Source organism: Panicum virgatum, chromosome 8N, assembly GCF_016808335.1.
Source record: "Panicum virgatum strain AP13 chromosome 8N, P.virgatum_v5, whole genome shotgun sequence".
NCBI lineage: Eukaryota > Viridiplantae > Streptophyta > Magnoliopsida > Poales > Poaceae > Panicum > Panicum virgatum.
This window is the reverse complement of record NC_053152.1, coordinates 35,293,528-35,299,527: the sequence shown is the minus strand read 5'-3', so window position 1 is coordinate 35,299,527 and position 6,000 is coordinate 35,293,528. Positions and strand designations below refer to the sequence as shown.

At 45.0% G+C, this 6,000-nt stretch overlaps 2 long non-coding RNA genes across 2 annotated transcripts; one reads left to right on the top strand and one right to left on the bottom strand.

The window, feature by feature from the left end:
• The first annotated feature begins 3,141 nt into the window (after nucleotides 1-3,141).
• LOC120684648 lies at nucleotides 3,142-3,783 on the top strand. The gene is made up of 2 exons (XR_005679396.1): nucleotides 3,142-3,355; nucleotides 3,455-3,783. It is a non-coding gene; the product is annotated as an uncharacterized LOC120684648 (long non-coding RNA).
• On the bottom strand, nucleotides 3,416-4,799 carry LOC120684646. The gene is made up of 3 exons (XR_005679394.1): nucleotides 4,289-4,799; nucleotides 4,080-4,196; nucleotides 3,416-3,903 (listed from the first exon to the last, which is right to left on the bottom strand). It is a non-coding gene; the product is annotated as an uncharacterized LOC120684646 (long non-coding RNA).
• Between the last annotated feature and the right edge of the window lie 1,201 nt (nucleotides 4,800-6,000).

Sequence of the window (6,000 nt, the reverse complement as noted above, 5' to 3'; positions counted from 1 at the left end):
TTCTTAAATCCATTTTGACAATCTGGGTACAACAACTTATGGTGGTCCTCTAACAACTTCTGGAACTTCAACCTCTCCGTTTCACTCTCACAGTCTGCCTGCACATTGTGCAATGCTTGCCCCAGATCGTCGCTGGGATCATTTTCTGCTACATCTACTTCGGGCTCTTCCATGGGAATATCGTCATCGAATGCACCGATTCCAGCATTCCCGGGAAAGTGGTCGTCAAAATCTTCTTCTTCATTGTCTTCCATGGTAACCCCCTGTTCTCCGTGCTTCGTCCAACAAACATACTTTTTCATGAAACCATTTGCGAAAATGTGGCTGTGTAGGATTCTTGAAGATGAGTAATCCTTGTTATTGTTGCAATGAACACACGGGCAGCACATAAAACCATTCTGCTTGTTTGCCTCAGCCACAGACAAAAAATAATGCAGGCCATCAATGAATTCTTTCGAACGTCGGTCAGCATTGTACATCCATTGCCGGTCCATCTGCATTTTAAATAAATCGATTTGAATTCTTTACACGTATCGAATAAATAAAATATATCAAACCTAAATTAAACTAAATGTAACATAACATGAATAATTAAAAGATATGCAATATCTATCATACATCTTGATTAATTAAAAGGGGTACTTAATCCATTACAGAACTTAACAAAGGAGTACTATACATGAAATTTAAAAATTCGGTCAACAACACATAGGTTTTCAACCGTCCTTGCGTTGGAACGCAGAATGTTCTAACGGATTTCTTGCTGGCGCAGAATAAGATGGCGGAGCTGAAACCTCCGAGTTTGGTGGTGACGAACCGTAACGCCGCAATAAATCCTCAAGATCAAACGGAGGTTCCTCGCCCCTTGCCATGCATTCTCTATATTCTTTTTCCAAATAACGGAGCGCTGCCCTATGAAAAGCACTAGGTTTTTTGGACCGACGACCTACTCGAGTTGTGCCCTTCTCTCCAGAAGGACAACGATCACCCCCACCGGCGCCACTCCCTCCAGCTGTTGAAGCCATATTTTACTGAAAAATACCTTTATTTTCCACAAAATTATAAATTCTTACCATTACAAAGCAAAAATTATTTACTATTACAATTACAATGATCAGATTAATAACTCTTGCAAATAACAATGAAATTATATAAAAAAGACGAAATGTATCATTAATCCTCAAGAAATCTCTAATTAATTGAAAGAAATCTCTATAACTTCTAATTACTTTGACACCCTTCAGTTCCAGGAGTACACTCTTTTCAATATCCAGAAACCCTCTAGAAGAAAAATAAACCTTTATTTCTGAAAATGTATATGTCAGTAACCTCAACCCTGCGGTGATGACACTGCCTTTCGGGGGGACACGGTGCGGTACAAGGATGTCACCAATCGGCTAGTCGCAGCACCAACATTTACGATTAATAGGCACAGCACTTGGCACAGGCAGCATGCTCGTTCATATGCTCTCAGTACAACAACGGCATGCTGACTGCGTCAAATGCTGTCTTCTTATCAATCGGAAGTGCTGGTGATGCGACCAACCGATTTGCGACGTCCTTATAGCGCATCGTGTATCCCTGAAAGGTAGTGCCATCACCGTTGGATGGAGATTAACGACGTATACTTGTTTCGAAATAAAGATTTTTTTAGCTTCTAGATGGTTTCAATGTGAGCCTGATTAAATACATCACTAGAGTGTCAAAATAATCCATTCATAATAAAAAAATTCTATAATATACTCATTTCATTAATTCATTCACGAATAAAAAAATCAACTATCCACAATATGGTCATATATACAAGTACATCACATGAAGTATCTACACTCATTCTAAAAATTTCTACTATCCATATACTCATCTAAATCTAAAAGAAAATTACGCCTACATATGCAATCTAGCTAGCAAAATAATGTCCAAGAAATGAGCTAGCTACACATTTTCTCTATTTCTAAAGTATGAAATGAGCTATACAAGCCAAGGAAGAAGAGAAAAACAAGCCCCAAACCTTTAGAGCAGATGGATGGACGGGGAATCAAAGATCTTCACAAATGTGGTGAAGAAATGAGCAAAACTCCTCTATCCCGAGCCAAGAACAGAGAAAACAAGTGAGCTGAATGGCTCGGGCGGGGGGAGAGGGAAGGGGATAAGGGGCGCAAGGCCTTTTGTCCCGGTTGGAGGCACGAACCGGGACAAAAGGGGGGACTTTTGTCCCGGTTGGTGGTTCCAACCGGGACAAAAGGCTACGCGGGCCTTTTGTCCCGGTTGGAACCACCAACCGGGACAAAAGGCTCCCATTTTGTCCCGGTTGGTGTCTCCAACCGGGACAAAAGGCCCCCGTCCCCCCCGCTGGCCCGGCTAGCCGTTGGACCCGGGACAAAAGCCACCTATTGTCCCGGGCCCAAAGGCTGCCGGGACAAATGGCCAGGAACAAAGGCCTGTTTTGTAGTAGTGATTATCACTTCAGTTATAAAAGAACAGGCTTTGAGTTATCACATCAGTTAAGGAACACCAAAAGGTTTTCAGTTATAGATTGCCGTGGCCTCTATAATGCACATTGTCACCGTGAACACCAACAGCTCGTGGTCTTCCTCTTCACCGCCTGCGTCGCGCTCGCGGCCCTGGCACACCTCGCCGCACCACTCGCGGTGCTCGCAGCAGCCGCCCACGCGGTCGATGGCTCTGCCCCCGCCTCATCCCCGCTCAACGCTTCAAGACTAGGTGCGCGCTTGCCCCCTTCCGTGTTGTACTCTCTCTCGCGTATCTCCACTCAATTTTGCCTTTTGTGTTGCATACATTCTACTCGCTGGATGATTTACCAAGGCTCGCAAATCAGAAAACCATAACAATGATGTATTGCATGCTCCAGGCCAGGTGGTTCATTAGGCATATTTCTTGATGTCACTACTACTCTGCCTAGCATCATGCTTTCTCAGTTAATCCAACAGTCAAGGATCTTACCACCATATCTTAATGGACCTCAAGGTATATGTCTATTTTCTCATCTTGATAGTGTTGGCTATTAAATGAAGATTTGCCTCAAGTCTGTGTTGGCATTTCACAATTCAATGGGTTTCTCAAGTGTCTGGTGTCTATTTCATTATTGATTAGCTTTGTATTTGATGCATGCAGTTTGCTAATCAGATCCTGTTTTCGTCGCTAGAATTTGTGTACCTTGAAATGCAGTACTGGGCAGCATCAATCAACAGTCTCAGTGTGCTAACTTTTTTCCTTTGGCATTACCTGAGGCAATCTCCCAGCAGTGAAATCTCTAAATATGTGAAATATGGATCGTTGTTGGTATTATATCCCATGACATACTCCATGTCCTTTTTCCTGAAGACTGATGGAGGTAACATGCAAGTTTTATTTGGAGTTAAAAAATTATATTAAGTCCAACTGGCCCAAGAAATTTTTCAGATGACTGATCTGTGTGTTGATTTTTTATCAGAAAAAATGCTTTCGCAAACCATAAATCACGCTGCCGCATTAGCAGTAGTGTCATGTGCACACTCCATCCTCTCCTTCCCTCCATGTCATCTTGCACGCCATCGCCAGCAGTGCAGAATAAAGCAGAGACCTGTTCGGCACCACAAATCAAAGATGAGCTCAAGGCGACGACATATTGGAGATCGAGGGAGCTCACCGGCGGCCAACCCGGTGTTGTCACTGGATCTGTCATCTCCGGATTAATCATGGAGGAACACCGAAGGGAGCGCGTTCTCATCAGTTTGTCATGTATGATTTCACATGCTAATTAGTTACACCTTTAAAGGTGCATATGATGTTCCTCTCATGCTTCACGAGTGCTCCTTTGTCTTTTGTTTCATTAATCTTCTATTTAGTTAAAATAATCTTCCTCTCATACCTCGAATCCCACAGCAACGCGCGAAGAATCACCTAGTTCTCATTAAGAACGTTCTCGTAAGTCCTATAGTACAAAAGAGGAAATTGGGAAAGAAAAGAAAGGCAATGCAATAACTTTCCACCGACCAAATCTTAACCAAGACATTTCCACTTGAGAAACGAACAAAAAACAAACGAAGAACAAGAAGAAACGAAGATTCAGATCGGACCTGCATTGTCCCCTCCATCCACTGCGCTCGCAGCCTCCGTCGCAGATCCAGGCAAACTGCCGTAGCATTCCGCCGCGCTCGCTCAAATTCCCTCTCCTACTCCACAGCGACCCTCCCCTAGGACGCAGCCACGAGAGCACACGCATCAGGCCAAGAGCTCAACCCGGGCGCAGCGACTTACGGCGACGGAGGCACGGAATCCATAGTACCTGAAAGCAGCTCGCTGCCTTCGTGCTCCCCGGCGCCCTCATCCTCCGCGGCGGCGGACGTTGGCTTGCCGCAGTGATTGCGGTGCGCGCGCCGCTGCTTGGCGCTGGGGTGCCCGTTCGGGGACTGGTCCCCGCAGGTGGGGAGCGAGCCGGCCTAGGGAGCAGGGCAGGCCTGGGGGCGGGGCGACGGCAGGCGAACCGGCGGCCGGCGACCGACGCCCGACGGCCGGCAGGGTCGCGGGACGGAGTCCCTGGCTCGGAAGTCGGATCTGCCTCCACCTCGCCTGCGCGCGTGCCGATGGCGAAGGGCGGCGGAGGCCGCACACGGAACCGCGAGCGAGGGAGGAGCTGAACTGCTCGCGCGGGATTTCGGGTGGGCCGGCGTGTGGGATTGCTGGAAGCTGGAACCGTCGTTGGGAATCGGGAGAGGGGATCGCCGGGGGTTGCGCGTGAGGGTGGGGGGTGGGGTGGGGAACCGCCGTCGCAAGGTGGAGGGCGGAGGGTGGGCGGTCGGACGCGAGAGGCGCGGGGGTGGGAGGCGGGGTCGGGAAGGAGGGCCCACCATGGTTCTGCCGGCAGAAACCATCCCGTGAGGACAGTACAAACTTTTTTTTTAACTATGCCAGGAGCACTGGCCCATCACGTAAGACTCGACAATGAACAAACTTTTTAATAGTAGAGATTGATTTGCAGTAGAGATGGTTTCAAACCATCGTTGCAATATAAAAGATGAAAGAACAAATATATAATTAATTTATAAAAAATTTAAAGGATACAAGTACATGTAGATTAATACTGTTGGAGAAAAAATACCTATTTATCTTGTCCTTAAACCCTATTAAACCCTATCAATTGCTCGAAGAGTTGTCTGAAGAGTTCAAAAGTTGCAACTGCGGCCGCCGGCCGGCTGCCGTGCTGTGATCGTGGCCTGATGTCTCGATGCATTCCCTGCCGTCTGCCACGGTCATTGGTGTCGTGAATAATGAAGATGAATCGGCAAGATGCGACAGCAACTAAATAGAGGGCTATTAGGAGTCACATATGTGAGTAGCAATTGACAGATATATTTGCCGATTTCCCTAGTTTTTCTGAAGAAAACCTGGGAAATCCCGGCAAGATGCGGTGCGGGGGTTCGAATGATCGTGATTAGACATCACCAGATACAATGGTTCCACCATCCATCACCGGAAGAGGTGTGATTTAATATGGCGGGGCGCACGGTTAATTTGGTCTGTTCATTGGGCCCATTAGACCGGTTAATAGGAAGAAAATCCATGCATCCATGTACAAGTAGACAACAATGCTTACATCACCCGCATGCATAAAAATCTAGAAAATAAAAAAACTATAACTATTAAACCAAACATCTAAATTAAATTTGGATTGTACCATTATCTTTCTTATAAAAAAATTTCAAAACAAGACCACACTTAACTATGCACGAAATTTTTTTAAAATATTTTTAATATTAAATAATTAGTTTCAGATCCTGGAAATAAATAATTTAACAACTCAAACAAATAATAATTCTAACAAAAAAATATATATTGCGATCAAAATAATAATATATAACGAACAAAATATTAAACATTGCGAACATTTGACTGTATAAAAATGTAACGAAAAATAAAAATCGCGAACAAATGAGTCAATATCATCGAACAATTTAATCCCTAAAAGGAACAAATAGACATCACGAACAAATTAGTTGC